The 16815-nt window shown below is 35.6% G+C and overlaps 1 pseudogene; it reads right to left on the reverse strand.

The window, feature by feature from the left end:
• The window catches only part of LOC130887146 (60S ribosomal protein L10a-like), a 36781-nt pseudogene extending 22308 nt beyond the window's left edge, over positions 1-14473 (reverse strand).
• Positions 14474-16815: the final 2342 nt, after the last annotated feature.

Below are 16815 nucleotides of genomic sequence, written 5' to 3' on the forward strand. Positions count from 1 at the left end.
GGGAGGAAGTTCCAAATCATTTCTAACTTAGTATTTCTGTATCTTGAAGCCAACCAAGTTATACAGCATTTCTAGCAATAAGGCCATTTCTACTTATTCTGGATGGCAATCAAGAATGGTGTAGGAGACTCATTTGGAGACCCGAGACTCCCTACCCAACAGCTCATATGAAGGACTCTCACACCTGACTCTGGGATTGCATTATGCTACTCCTGGATTTTAAGAGCAGTGTTATTTTGATATGCAGGACCTCTTCCTCATAAATTGCTTTTGAAACTTATTTTTTAATTGGCTTGCAAAATAATAAGATTCCATATGTTTTTATTTGATGTATCCTTAATTTTGATTATCCATCCTTCCCTCTTCATTTCTCCCATTTCTCTATCTCCATCTCTGCTTAAACCTTCCATCACCCCAAATTACCTTTCCATGTTTACAAAAACATTTTTATTTAATTTTCTTTTTTAACGTTCACTTTAGAATCATCTTATGACTTTCACCCTTTGGTTGTGAGTATAAACATTTGACAGCTAAGTCATCAATGCAGTCTTTGTCTTGTGACTTTTTGAAAGTTTATATGATTGCTATAGATCAAATTTAGAGATTTGACTCTTTAATACAAAACATCATTTAATTTGTCAGCATGGAAAACCTTTCCAGTTTTTTCTCACAAGAACTTTGGAGGAATTCAGTGTGAAATTCCTCTATGTGTCTTGCTATATTCACATTGAGGATTTAATTATAGGCATCTGGTCTCTTTTTCTCTTGTATCTCCTATTTTGGTGTAATGATGAGAATAATGACTTCTAAGATCTCTACATATTAAAAGTACACCAGACTTTTGAAGAGAAACTGTTTTATTGCTGGAGCGCTTTAAGTATGGCATATAATCAAAACTGTCCCTTACTGTTGAATATTCCTTTACACTGTGTGAACATATGTCACTGTAATTGATTCAATAAAGAAGTTGACTGACCAATAGCTGGACAGACAGGATAAGGTTAGGTGGGAGAGCCAAACTGAGAATTCTGGTAGAAAGAAAAGCAGTGTCAGGAGTCCCAAACAGACGCAGAGAGAAGCAAGATGGGCATGTCATGCTGAGAAAAGTTACCAAGCCTCATGGCAAAGCACAGGTAAGAAATATGGGCTAATTTAAATGTAAGAATTAGCTAGTAAGAAGCCTGAGCTATTGGCTGACCTTTTATAACTAATACTAAGTATCTGTGTGGTTATTTGGGAGCAACTGCCACGACACAGAAAAACTCTGCCTACACATTACACTGTTCATCTTGGTTTGAATGAGAGGTATCACATACTTTGAGCATTTGAATGTTTTGTCCCCAGTTGTTGGTACTTTTCTGGTAGATTTAGGAGGTGTGGTTCTGTAGGAGGAAGTATATCACTTGGGGAGGACCAGGAGTGTGTGTGTGGGGGGGTGTTAAGCACCATTCCCGGTTCACTTTTTGCTTCCTGCTTGTATAAAATGTGAGCCCTCAGGTTTTCTCCGGCTGCCATGTCTGCTGCTTGCTGTCACATTTCCCTGCATGGCAGAGCCTTGAACTGGAAATCTAGTTCAATCCCATTGTAACTAGAAACCAAATAAACCCATCCTTTTATAACTTTCCTTGGTTGTGCTCTTTCATTTAGCATAGAAAACTAACTATACCTGTGTTACTATTTTCTTTAGATCTTTTCTGTTGCGTTTTGTTAGAGAACACTTAATGTTCTTTATATGTGGTAAATTCTTTGAATATTTGAAGATATTTTCTGCCTAGTAATCAGATTGCCCTCACACACAAATTAAAAGCTACTCTCAACATTAGCTTGCATGAAATGGTCGTTTCATCATGTCTAAATTTTATTACTATTTATTGAAAGTTACCTGAGCTATAATACCTTTCTCATTCCCTCCCAGTCACACATACATCTAAATTGTTTCTCGGTCTTTCATTTTCTTTGACATATAATCACTGCTATCTTAGTGCCACACTCTTCCCTGTAATTTTACTTTATGATGAGCAATAAAATAAATTGCTATTCATAAGTCCAGGTGTTAGCAGTGTAGAGGAAAAGTGGTAATTTTCTAAACCTTGATTTTCTTTCACACTCCAGTCTTTAATTCCAGTATAGTGAGGTTTCTGATCATATATAGAAATATAATGGAAATAATTGTATAATGGAAAATGGAAGTAAAAATGTACAAAGAGTTTGGAAAAATATGGGTATAGCTAATTGACGTATTTGACTTTTTAAACGATGAAGGCCAATTTATTCTGCTTATACAATCTTTGACATTCGACTTTATTTTCCCTCTTCCAGTAACTATCATTTGTTAATACCTCCTTAGCTAGTGGTGAAACTTCATCCATCTCGTGTCCATGATAATATTTTATCTGGTTTGAGTTTGTGTGGATCTTTGGCATGCTGTCTCAAATGGTGTAAATTCATATATGAAACTTCCTTTCTGTTTTTTGAATTCATTCACAAATTATTTGGAAAGAAGGGTTCAATAAATACATTTCAATTAAAACTTAATCGACAGTTTCTAATCTCTATGCTTTTGTCAGCTTTGTATTTCAATCTTAATCATTATCTACTGCAAATACAACTTTCTCTAACAAGAGTTGACAAATGCACTAATCTAAGGACATAACAAGTTGTGTGACTCAGTTTAATATTACGTATATTTAGCACAGTAATAATAGTAGATTCTTCTCTCAGGTCTGTGACCTAGTATAGCTACAGGTTCTTTTCCACAATAATGGTGCCCAGGTATGGGCTTTATTTTGTGGGATGGGACATAAACTCATCATAAAGGGGTTGGTTGTGACATTATTGCACCAGTAGAAATGTCTCTTCCCAGGCCAGTCATTATTGATTGCAGGGTTCAACATTGGTCATTCCTTTTCTCCTCTGGTAGCATGCACAACACAATCCATCACCATGAAAGCTAGCCATTAGGGATGGAGGTTTCATGTACACATCTGCTTGATTTCTTCACATTTTATCAAGTGTACAGTGTCCTCAGCAATAAGAACCTACTGTGTTTGTTATTTGTGTATAGGAAACTTACTAATTTTTGTGTTTCTTTCAGAAACCAAAGTTATATGAGGATAAATACAATTTTGACTTTTCAAAGAATCTAGGATGCATAGCAAATTTTTGACTTCCAAATGATGTGCAACTATTGAAAAAACTGAACAAGGAGATAATAAATGAATTTTCTCAGTCTTCAACAGAGTGCTCATGGTATAATCATCTCATTAAAATATTAGAAATAGCAGTATTCAGGGAGTAATGTGACACATTTAGTCAAGAAACTTCAAGAATTAAATTTTAAAAGTTAATAGTGGAAATAATGAAATAAAATTTATGTTGATAAAAATAGTAAAAAGGGAAAAATTGAAATTTTTAAAATTAATAGTTGCAATGCTTTTCTTTTGTATTATAGTGTAAAAATCAGAAGCTTGGAAGGAAAGCTTTTTCATAGGAAATATTTAAATGTGTTGTTGGTAATTAATATGATTTGGTATTATTATTATTATTTTTTTTTTTTTGGTTTTTCGAGACAGGGTTTCTCTGTGGCTTTGGAGCCTGTCCTGGAACTACCTCTTGTAGACCAGGCTGGTCTCGAACTCACAGAGATTCGCCTGCCTCTGCCTCCCGAGTGCTGGGATTAAAGGCGTGCGCCACCATCGCCCGGCATGATTTGGTATTATTGCAAAAGTAAAAATTAATTTATTAGAAGGTTTTAAATTACAGTATATGCAATAAAAAGTTATCATCACCAATCTTTTAAGGATTGAATTTAAAATATATATTGAGGAGAATTATTCTGATTTTTGTTAGGTGTAGGAGTTTCATTTAGTATTCTAGTCCATTAAACATTCAAAACTATACACCACATAAAATAAAAGAATAATGCAAGAAATAAAATAACAGAAAATAATTTGACCTTTTTGTAGACAGTGAAGGGTTTTATAAGGTCAGCTTTGAATCAGATGCAAATAAGATGACACATTGGGATGTGGAAAGAGAACAGCTTACAAAACTGAACCATTTTGAATACACTTCCAATCTTGCTCATCTAACTTCTCTGCCTAGAGAAATCATTGAAAAGAGAAAAATCCCAAAATGTTGGTCCTCATTTTACCCAGCCAATCAAAGAAGGCAGAAAAGTAGAGAGCCATCGGAGACAGCTTTGAAATGGAGTGATCTGTGTTCAGAAAGTATTCCATGTTGTTAAAATATTCCAGGAAATCCATGCCTACTGGGAAGATAAGGGTGATATGAGGTTTTGAACTGCACAAAAATCTTTAAACCGTTTTGCTCTGTCTGGGCAGTGAAAGCTTTTCAAGCATTCTCTCTCACAATTTTCTCCTTTAAAAAAAAGAGAGAATCCCATCACTTAGCCTGACCTTGAATGCACAATCCTTCAACTTCAAGCCTAATAGCTGGCATTACAGGTGTTCTCAATATTACACTTACTGTTATTGTCTGTTTTATTCAAAATATTAGAACTGAACATATTGGTACCTAATGGAAAATACAAGCCCTATTTAATGGACATATGAAATAATACATCTATAACCAAATAGAAGCTCTCTTCTTCTAATACTTGAATTTGAGAATTTCAATCTAAGTAGCTTTGCAGAAGATAACACAGGCAACATCCTTCATGAAATGCTTATTTAAACACTTTCTTTCGGTTGGTTCATTTCCTGAACCAACATTTCCAAAGTGTGCTTTCAAAACCCACTGGTACATTATGACATCTGGCTTGCACTATGTGATTCTCAGCCAGCACTCAAAAAATAACCACAAAAGAAGGACATACATGCACTTACCAACAACAATAGAATGACTTACAGAGGCACCTCAAGTCTTTCCATCTCCCACGGGGAAATAAATTTCGTATGGGTGGAGCCAGCCAAAGTATTATAAAATGTATTACCAAAGGCTAGCTACCACCCTATGAATGATTAGTTCATATAGTTGAGTAGGCAGAAGAATATGGGATTCACCAGACAGAAGAATCCTATATTGCACTGCACTTCTTGGTCCTACCACCACATTGCAGCAAATGTTGCAGTATCCAGACCACAGTTTTGCACAGTAAAAATGTTGGAAGCAAGAATTCTAACAGTTTATCCATGATCTTATACAAATGGCATCTGCCATATGACACTATTGATCATGTTATCTGCTCATGTCTGGACTTTGGGGGCAGTGGTGTGGAATCCTCTAATGTGTTCACCTCTTTTAAAATATTTGAGCTAAGGAAGACAAAGTGAATCATAAAGCCAGTTTTGTAAAGTAGAGTTTTGGTTGCTTTAATTTTGAAACGCTATTAGAAGCAAAACATGTTTAATTATGGCTTTACTAAGACATATACTTGAATAACTAGAATATCCAGCACAAATATTAAATTCTATTAAATTTGAGCTATAAACATTTTTGGATGCATTAAAAATTATATTTTAAGGACTGTGAATAGAAATCAAATCTTCTACTATTATCCTCACAATTTTTAATATTTAAGTTTACCTTATTTAAGTATAAAACCATACAATTTAATTCATTTCAACATAAATAGCATTTCCAGCTACTAATAAAAACTCACAAAATATTAAACCAGCTATTGGAAGAAAAGAAGACAGCTCTCTGAGAGTTTAAGGCCAGCATAGTCAATGTAGCAAAGGCTAGGTGAAGACTAATATAAGCCTTTGTCTTATAAAGAAAATGAGAGAAAAGAAATGGTAATACTTGCTCCAGTGATTGCAGTAAAAAGAAAAGTAACCATTTCAAAGCCCAGTGCCATTCAGAAGAAGTTATGTCCCTGGAAAGAGATCACAGTGGGACAGCTTGTCAGACCACCTTGCAGGGTATGACTGAGCCCCGACAATGATGGGCCAATGATGGGTCAGTGATAGGCAGGATCATACCTTGACTGGGACTATTTATCTACATATAGCTCTCGCCCCCATTTCAACCTTAAGTTCATATCAGGACCCTGAAGATGGGCCTGGGGTAGGGCACCTCCTTTAGAACTCTTATCCTTTTTCACACTATGGTCACATTGATTAAATGTCTTGTTTTTTTATGCCTTTCATTATTTATTGGACTCTCTTAATCAGCTTACCAGGAAGTGTGACTGCACCTGGCTTGATAGGGCTGCCCTGAGTACAAGCTCTGAGGCTATAGCCAGCAAGAATGGTGATTTATATATCAGGCTGTGAGAAGCAGAGGACCCAACAGAGCTTCACATGGGTCCGCCCATAATCTGTGCTTTGGAGGGAGGCAGGGCAGAGCACCAGGAAGTGCTTCACTGAGTGGTATAAAGAATTGATTAAAACAGGTACCACTAACAACACCCCTTTGTATTTTAAGTGTGATTTGCTGGCCACTGCTCTAGGAAATTTACCTAAGCACCTTTAAACTCACCCAAAGCTCTGAGAGAGAGGGCGGGAAAAATTGCATTTCATTTCCGTGTTAAAGGTGAGAGCAGTGAGACAGAAAGGGTAAGCAGCTCACCCAAAGAGAAGCAAATGTGGATTCTGTAGCTAGGCTCTCAAACTACAGCGTCCTTGCTGGAAAATATGGTAGAACCTTGTGTCACAAGCTTGAGCACCTGCTAAGTCAGTCATGTGCAGACAGCAGATATTCTGGACTCTATTTTCGGCTTGGCTAAGTAGAGGTAAAAAGAGACTTCACTTTACTGTTGATTTGGATAAGTAGAGACAGAAGTGCTCTTCTGTGAAGGGTGTAGAAACAAGAGTCTTATCCTCCCACCCCACTCCCCAAGCAGTGAACCAACATAAACAGCTTTCATTGCACATCAGAATGTGACACTTTGGAGTACCAGAACGGATTAAGCAATTAACACCAAGTCTCTTAGATTGATGAACAACTCATTTTTAATCTAAAACTGACTCCACACTTATTTCACAACCTTTTCAAATTCTAATTTGCTTGGGACCAAATTCAAGCCCCATAAACCTTGATTGGCTCTATTTGCCAGTGAGTTTAACTGCATGCACAAGGAGGCCACTTACAGCATCAGAGCAGGTATGCAGTTAATTATACTTGTAAGTTGCTAACGAGAACACAGAGTGCAGGAGGGACAAGGTGTGGAGCTCTGTCGATAGGAAGCATCTGCTCCTAGATCTGTGGCTTCATCCAGTGCAGTGGCAGAGTCATGAGTCTCTAAATATTTCATTGAAATGTTTTAAGTCACTTCAAAGTTTATCATTTTTGTCTTTCCTGTCAAGAAAGCAGAGAGCATTGCTTAATTATTTCAATCTAAGAGAAAAATGGGAAAAACTAATATAAGCCGTTGGAAATGGAGTAATGCTTATGTTTGGGGCACCTCTGTGGGTGTCAAGCTATGTTCAAGATCTCAGTGTGGTCAATCCTCCCACATCTATGGTAATTTGTGTAAAATGTATCAAGCTATATATACTTGCACCTGTATTAATATATGTCAAATACATTTAAAAGAAAAATTAAAACAAAATTCCTTTGCATACTATAAAGGGTTAATGAGTGAACTCAGCTTATACAATTTTATGTCATATTATATAGAGTTACCCTGTTGGGAGCCATGCGGGAAAAATTTAGATCAATGTATAAGTGCTTATACAACAAGTCTCCAGGTAGGAGAGGCAAAGCTCTTGAGGACAGTCTTACTCCACAAGGATCAGTGGACTCCTGACAGCGCAGAATGCTACCGGGACCTCGCGGCTTGTATGCTTTTCTTCTCTCTCACAATATTGATGACACTATTGGCAGCTTTTAGTATCACTTTGCCAGTCATGAATGGGACAGATGTGATCATTCCTGGAAACCCTACTTTTTGAATATTTTCCTCTCAGGTTTCTTGTTCGGGGATGCCAGCTGTCACTCCAGACCCTGGGAGCTGTCCTGATTCAGTGCTGACAGGATTGGAGGCAATTCACCTTTATCTCTATAAATTTGTTTTGTTGAGTTTTGAACGATATTGTTGTTCTTGAAAATGTGTTCTATGTTTATCACCTTTTAGCTATGCAAAGACGTGATGTACCTGGCTCGATATTTGGACAGACTACCAAAATGATAAGTGCTATTTTTGATTTAAAAATATTTCGATGTAAAAGTTGGCAAAAAAAAATCCATATTTGACCTATTTGTTTTTGACAGAGGTTAATGTTGGATGGTGGAAAAAACACATTTATTACTATGGGAAAACATGTTTATTTTTGAATTCTTCAAAAACATAAGATGGCTTGAGTTATTTGGGTCACCTGTGTGAAACTCATCTACTTTTCTGATAATCTATTCATGCAAACAACCCTTCCAGGTCTCAGGACCTGACCCCAGGCTGCGACAGGACCATGGTATTACCTACTGAAGGAATTTCTGTCTTGACAATTGGTAACCAACCATTTTGTAAGTTGAGTGGTCATTTACCCAAAGCACAGGTATATTGAAGGAAGTTTTAAGTATTTATGACTAAACCCTGGAGCTGTGTGCTAGATGACTGCTAATTATCAGCTCTGTCCCACTCTCTTAGGGCTCTAATCTATGTTACAAAACCAGAATATCTTTGAAAATATTAAATTGTTAGTGTCCAGGAATTGTTAAAGAAGACCCCAAACTCAAATAGTATGCAAAACCAAAGAGCTTTATTCTGCAGAAACAACTAGCAAGTGGGGTCAACCACTTGTACAAATGGCGACCAGAAGAGGAGCAAGCAGTTTCCTTTTAAGCATAGCTAGGGGAATTTTGGGAACATAGGTCATATTAAACATGATTGATTAGCTGGGCAGTGTTGGCACATGCCTTTAATCCTATCACTAGTGAGGCAGAGGCAGGGGAATCTCTCTGAGTTCAAGGCCAGCTTGACCTACAAGAACTAGTTTCTGGATAGTCTCCAAATCTACAAAAAAAAAAAAAAAAAGGTCTCAAAAAAACAAAAACACAAACAAAAAATATCCCAAAACAACAACAAAAACACATGATTGTTAAACAAGTAAGAGTTAAATTACTACATTTTTGATTGGCTGAGGTTCTAGTTTTACCATCTTTGGACATACACAGGCAAGTCCCAGTATGTTTCAGGAGCTTTACTCAGGCCTGGTAGTGCTTTCTCCCTCATCCTTGCTGTCAGGGGAGCTGTTGACTAATGGTTCTTTGTCAGGAAGGAAACTTGCTTCATTCTTAGGGGACTGAAACCCAAATTTAATTTTACAGAATAGGGAAGTTCAGACCCATCAAAATTACTATGAGAATTAATGCCATAAACCATAGTAGGAATTTGTATGAAAAATTCATGGATTTCCTTTAGATCGGTTACTGTAATTAGGAGGCAGGGTGAAACATTGAATTTGTCAAAGAAGACCTACACTAACTCCATAAAACAGAGAAAAGTGAAATTGGTAAGAAAAATGTTGTATTAGCAATGATTCAACAACACAAGAACAAACTGAAATCACATGACAAACTTGCTAAAAGAATATCAAATCACTGATTCTGTAAGGAGATGAAGATGGATTTAAGTATCAAAATGTTTCTAGTTTGAGAACAAACTTTTGAGATCATCATTCTGGAGTGAAAAAACAACATAATACAAGTTTGGAATTGGCAAGGAGTGTGAATTTTTTTCAAAGGAATCAGAAAAGACTTACTGTTTTGAAATGAAGAAGTCAAGTTTCATGACCTGACTTTTTGGAGTCCATTCCCTATGGTGGGTTGGATACCTTGCTCAGCCTTGACGCAGTTAGGAGGCTCTAGGTCCTGCCTCAATTTGATATACCAGGCTTAGTTGACTCTCTGAGGAGTGGATGGGGTGTAGAGGAAAGTGGTGGAAGAAAGAGGAGGGGAAGAGATAAAGGATGGGACCCTGTGATATGCAAAATGAATTTTAAAAGGAGAGAAAAAAATCATGACAGAGTCAAGTCTTGCATGGTTTTGAAAATCCAGAACTTAGTAAGCTCAATGAGAAGACATTGGATTTTAAAGTAGTAATATGATATTAATTATTTTATTTTAATTAGATCACTCTGCCTATCATGTGAAGAATAAAGAATAAAGGACACAAAAATATCATTTAGGAAATGAGGTATAAATGGAAGATGGTAAAACTTAAGCAAACAGCCATGCTAAAAACAAGAAGAATGGGCAACTAAGACTGATCGATATTCTAGGAGAAAATCAATAGAGACTAATGACTCATTTTCCTTCCAACTTAAATACATGAAAACTATCAATATTAGCAGAGGCCCACAAAAATCCAGGTTGTCATCCTAGATCAATCAATTGATCAAATTTCTGTACCATAGATACTGGATAGTGAGCAACCATGAGCTAGTGTATAGTAGTTCTCACATTCATGTTTGTTCCCCAAATAAGTTAAAGTATTAACACAGAAATTGTTTGATTTTATACATTCAACCATGTAAGTGAAAATTTTCTATTAAATATGTGATTATTGGCATATTGATCTTTCCATTAAAATCACATAAAAATCATTATTTGCCTTCAGATAGACAGATACTATTTTCTGTAGAATTTCAAGTGTTTGTGGTTTCCAGACTGTCCCTTTTAAGAAACCTCCCACTATTCAAATAGTTCACATATCAATATTTGTTAGAGATTTATAAATTGAGATTCCCAACTCACATCTAATGAGTAATTTAAGAACAATAGTTGGTGATGAAAATCAAATATTTGATCATTCAACAGTGGATAATAACATCTAAATGGTGCCTCTCAAATTACATAAAGCTTAAATTATATATTTGTGAAAAAGCCAAAGTTTAAAATGCTTTAAAAATTTGTCTTATGTTATATTATTAATAATGATAACATAAATAAAATTCAGTGTCAAGAAGTATTGTTAAAAATGTTCAATTAAGTCAAAGGAAGTTGAGACACTAATTACTTAAAGAACCCGAGAACAAGTCGGTAGACTCAAATTAGATTATGATTATGGTCCAGCATCACTTCTGCTGGGTTATTTTTCTTCTGAGAAGTCAGATGGACTCAGGTTAGATTATGGTCCACATCACTACTCAGGCCTATTCTTCTTCTTTGGTATCATTCAACATTTAATTATTCGTTAGACAGCAACTATGATACGGAAGCATAAATATTCAGTTTCCTTTTATGACCAATTAAAAATGTTTTTACTGAATTATTCAGCAGTACAGAACAACTTCAATATTAACTCTGCTTTGCTCCTTTTTTTTAATGCTTCCGTAATTCTGTTTCATTAATTACTACTGCCGCCTGGAGTATTCATTAAATAAGCAATATATTTTTAATTCATTCTAAAGCTAAAATGAAGACATGAAGTTGTTTCTATATACCTCTTGGGCAAACTTAATTGACCCAGGCAGGAGTATTAATCTGTTCTATTGTAGGCAAATATATTGCTTTCTGCCTTCAGGGTTACTAAGTCCCAAAAGATGCTACTATTTTGAATGTTGACACACAAAGACTTCAGCATTTCCTTTATTGAGTAAAGATTAAAAGTTTCATTTATGAAGTTCCTTGCCACTTCCTCTTCAATAAAATTGTAAAAATGTTAACTTGTCTGTAAAATTAATTTTAAATGAAGCAAAACTTGGATGAATGTGAAGTCTGTTTCTCAAGAAATCTACCCAAAGGACTTTCAGGACAGCCCAGGATACAAATGAAACATGCTCTATGAGAATATCAACCAGCAGCAAGGAAGATATTAAAATAATCTGTAACCAGCCTGGTCTACAAGAGTTAGTTCCAGGACAGGCTCCAAAACCACAGAGAAACCCTGTCTCGAAAAAAAAAGCAAAAAAATAATAATAATAATAATAATAATAAAATAAAATAAAATAATCTGTAAAGAAAAAAAGCCATGTCTTCTGTTTTTTAAATCCCCTCAAAGGAGCTAGTGAATGCTGAAAGTATATAAAAACATCCAAATAGCAAACTATTGTTAACAGAGAGGAAGAACAGTGAGTAGAGGATGGATCAGGGCTGCAAAACAGCTGGCTTCAGGGACCAAAGGAGATTTAAATGAAATTATAAAGTGCCTCATTGTGTTGCTTGGAAAGCAAGGTTTCAAAATGAATGCTATTCATTTAGGTCGCATGCAAAGGAAAAAGAAAGTCTGAGGTAAGGGAGCAAAGTAACTATGTATTCTTGATTCACACACACAGAGAGAGAGAGAGAGAGAGGATGGTATGATATGAGTATACATTCACACACTCTTTCCTAGGTGTTTCTAGGTGTTTAAGGTCCCTGAATGTCAGAAAGAGAATAAATCATATGTGAGAGACAAAGGAAGACGTCAGATCTGCAAGTAGAAAGAGATAATCACAAAAGAGAAAATGAGTTTGTATATTTTGGTCTTCCTTGTGTTTTTATGTCCACCTTCATTTTCTGAATCTAATTTCTTGTTCAGTATTCAATTCCATTATTTTAACAATATGGAGAACAACCCTGTAATGAGGGCATACTTTATTCTCTCTCTCTCTCTCTCTCTCTCTCTCTCTCTCTCTCTCTCTCTCTCTCTCTCTCTCTCTCTCTCTCTCTCTCTCTCCCCTCTCTTTCTCCCGCTGAGAAAGCATCATACAAGGTAATCTAGGCTGGCCTCAAACAATCAATCCTTCTGCCTCAGCATCTGGAGTGCTAGGAATGATGGCTCATGAGACAGTATCCTGCTAAGACATCTGTCGTTTAAAGTCTGGAGGTGTGCTAATTCACTCCCATACCCATCCAAAGTGAAGGATTCACCCACGGCAGGTGAGCATCACAGCTGTATTATTTCAAGGTTTTGAAGTGAGAAAAATGAAAGTTCTACTTGTGATTTTTCAGTGCATTTTGTCTTGACAAGGGAGGTTCCTGGGCAGTACAGTGTCTGCTGATCTAGAGATGTAAAAACTAACTAGAACTTAAAACTCTCTGTCTCTGCCGTCTGTCTGTCTGTCTGTCTGTCTGTCTGTCTTCCTCTCACTCTCTCTCTCTCTCATACACAAAAGGAAAGTGAAAGAAAAATATACTGATATTGTTTATAGCAAAATAAATAAAATTAAATTTTGAACACAAATAATCTTACATTCCAAGAGGAAAAATGACTCAGTATGACATAGTTAATATAAGTATTTGTGACTTTTAAAATTTTATTTTAATATTTACAACTATAATATGAATATGGAGTCTCCCCTTTTCCTTTCCTCCCTCCAAACCCTCCCATGTACTTCTCCTTATTCTTATTCAAATTCATATATTATGCTTTCATTAATTGTTGTTATATACATGTACATCATATACATCTACATTTAAATACATAAGCACAACCTGTTTTCTGTATAATGTTATAAACTGTCTTTCTAAAAAAATAATCACCAATGAAATTTTAGTTGTTGGGTCATTGTTTGCCTTATATCTGGATATTTATAAATTTAAAGCAAGAAAATAAAACTCTATTCATTTTTATATGCATGAAATTATAATATATCATGAATATCATTTCCTATAACAGCTATCTTAAATTTTTAACAACAAAGAAAATGCTTGTAGTTCAAAAAGTTTTGTGGTGACAATCCAGTGGTTCCATATACTCTACAATATTCAGGTCCATGCTCATACATTCAACTGTAAATTCAAGTTCTTCATTTATGTTATTATTTGTAAGAACACACTTATTTAGCTCTCGCACCAATTTAGACAAGAAGCTGCTTTACAACTTGAGACTTGCTAATTCTTACTCTTACTGGGAAGTATTTCTGATAATTATATTAATAAATTATTTGAAAATTCAACTTTGTGGATAACAGTCCCAAACAGCACTTGCTTCATTAGTGACAGTCCTTAGAGCATTTCAAGATGATTTAATACATGATTTACTCCCTACAATGTAGTGAGATTTTGAATAAAAAAAGGAAATCCTCAGCCAAACTAACCAAAAAAAGAGAGTGACCCAAGCTCAATACAAGAGAGAAGAAATATAATACAGCACATACCACTGGAAGTCATATGATCACTACTGATTATTCTGAAAAATTATGCCACAGTAAGTTGGAAATATTAGGAAAAATAGGACAACTCTCTTGATATATATGACCTATCAAAATTGATTCAAACTAATAAATAGCAGGTAATATGACTAAAGTAAATTGGTGATTCTTATTATAATCAATTTTATGCTACTTTTAATGTTTTTGCGTCTATATAAATACTCCAGTTTGTCATGACATTATTATTTTATTATTTGCATGCCTGCAGGATCCATAGTGATAAATCATGTTCCTGTGTTTAATGCTGGTGACTTCACTCACTCCTGTGTTCCTGCTTGGCCTAGACAGAGTCAGCAATTCCATTCATTTTCTCTACTCTTAACCCATTTTCTTTGGTATTAATTTCCACACTTACCCGCTATTTCCATTTGCATTAAACTCCCTTTGACTTTATCTTTGCAGTTGAACTGGATGGTGTGGTGTCCAGATGTCATTGGATTTAGATCTCTCTCTCCTACATAAGCCTTTAGAGTTCTATGATTCTCTTTATGTACTCTTTTAGTTTTATATTTCATTATTTTATCTATATCAAATGCTTATTTATAAATTCACTGTCCAATTTTATTTATTATTACTAGAGTTTTGTAATAAAGCTTCATTATCAATATTTTTAAACTTAATTTTTGGTTTGAAAACACTGTATAATTTGGCTATTTTTAATTGTATCAGTTGCTTGTTTTGTGGCCCAACATATATTAAAATTTGCAACAGTTTTAATTTTAGTTCATCTAATTAGTTGTAATTTAAAATTAATTCACAGTCGCAATTTTTCTTAAGTTTTCCACCAACCTCAGCATGCATACACAATAGATAATTAGTGTTTCATTAATGAAAACCAAGACCTCAAATAATCATAGATGTCAGACAGCGCTTAAGACAGAACTACAATGTCTCTGACCCTACAGAAGCATATTCTGTTTACGCTGAACTGCAATGCTGCTCATGTCTGGATCAGCATAATTGTCAATGGATTTATATTGAAACAATTACTTTATTTATCAAAATACCTTATTATTCTCATTTACCAGTATAAACCATTTCACACAACTGAATTCACCAACTTGACTCCACAATGTTCTCATTATTAGCTGTCTGAGCCATTTATTACTTCCCCACAGCACACATACTTCCTGAAATCCCAGATGCTATTCTGAGTCCATCCTCAGGCAGCCAGAAGGAAATCTACTATTGGGAAGGAAAAAAGGTCCTATGCATTATTATTTAATGGCTTGGAGAAGCTGTTTCAGCAGTGACAGGTAGAAATAATTTTCTGATATTCTATGGATCGAGTGGTTGTGTATGTACTGAAATTCCCTGAGTACCCACTCAGCCGATCATCTGTAATCATGTTGACAAGACCTCCTGGCCAGACTGATTTGGAAGAAATGATCCTTTTCCTTAGGGGCTGTTCACTCATGTTTCTCTTTTATTCCAATTATAAATGTCCAAGACGATTGTGACAAACCAGAACACTAATAATATCAAAGTCTGTGAACAACCCAGAAAGAGCAGAAGCAAATATATTCTCGTTTACAGTAATCTGCACCACATTATTTCCCTACCTACATGCCTGATTAGCATCCTGCAGTCTAGGTCCTTTTAACAGCGTACATATTTTCTTCTTAAGTTTGTGCATTCCTGTTTCTACATATGCCATAAACTACATCTCCAAAGAGGAGCAAGACCTAACTTCATTGTACTTCTTGTACTTTGACTCAGAAATCACAAAGTCAACATACATGCATTATGTATTGAAATGCCTTAAGTGAAAGCATGCCAGTTGTTCCTTTCTCTGAGGCTAGCTGTATTGTAGACCAACATTTCCATAGGAATTAGTGTGCTCTCGAAAAATGCAGCCTATGTAGGGTAGCTCTTTTCAAACTCTATGTACTTTTTAAATTAGTTGATTAAGTATAAGATTCCATTGTGGTTTTTCTATACATTGTCTGAACAGATAAGCTACTCCCAGAAGTAATGTTTATTAAAGAAAAACTCTTATTCCAAACTTGGGCTGCTTCTATATGAGCTGTTGGTTATGAAGGCTTCTGGAGTCCTCAAAATAAATACAGGCAATTGCCAGTGATTTGCTTGCCAATTAGAATGAGATAGTAAAGCCCTATGCCAAAGATGTCTCCTGCCTTGGTTTCTGCATATAGAGAAAGCAACGTGGAACTGGGTTAGAAGCTTCTTCCCTGGTTAGCTTTCATACTGAGGGTGTTACGTAGGTTTCCTAGGAAGAAATGGCATCAGCATTCACACTCAGCCATGGAACTTCTGTGTGCTACAAGATACCTGACCAGCCAGGGAAGACAAATTCACTTATGAAATGGTGAAGTGTGCTATGGGGTATCCAAATATTTTCTTGTTTTATTGTGCTATACATTTTTCTTCTCTTCTTTCCCTTCCTCCCCTCTCCTCTTCTATCCTCTCCTGTGACCCCCAAACTCCAAATTTACTTGGGTGATCTTGTCTTTTTCTCCTTCTTATTCAGATCAGTATATGTTTCTCTTAGGGTCCTCTTTCTTGGTTTGTTGTCTAGGTTCTCTGGGGTTGTGGACTGTAGGCTGGTCTTTATTTTATATCTAAAAGTCACGTATGAGTGAATACATATTACATGTGTCTTTCTTGGTCTTGGTTATCTCATTCAATATGTTTTTTTTTCTAGATCCATCCATTGTCTGCAAATTTCAAGATGTCATTTTTTTTTAACACTGAGTGCAATCCATTGTGTAAATGTACCACACTTTCCTTATCCATCCTTCAGTTGAGGGGCATC

This window comes from Chionomys nivalis, chromosome 15 (assembly GCF_950005125.1).
Source record: "Chionomys nivalis chromosome 15, mChiNiv1.1, whole genome shotgun sequence".
Classification (NCBI taxonomy): domain Eukaryota; kingdom Metazoa; phylum Chordata; class Mammalia; order Rodentia; family Cricetidae; genus Chionomys; species Chionomys nivalis.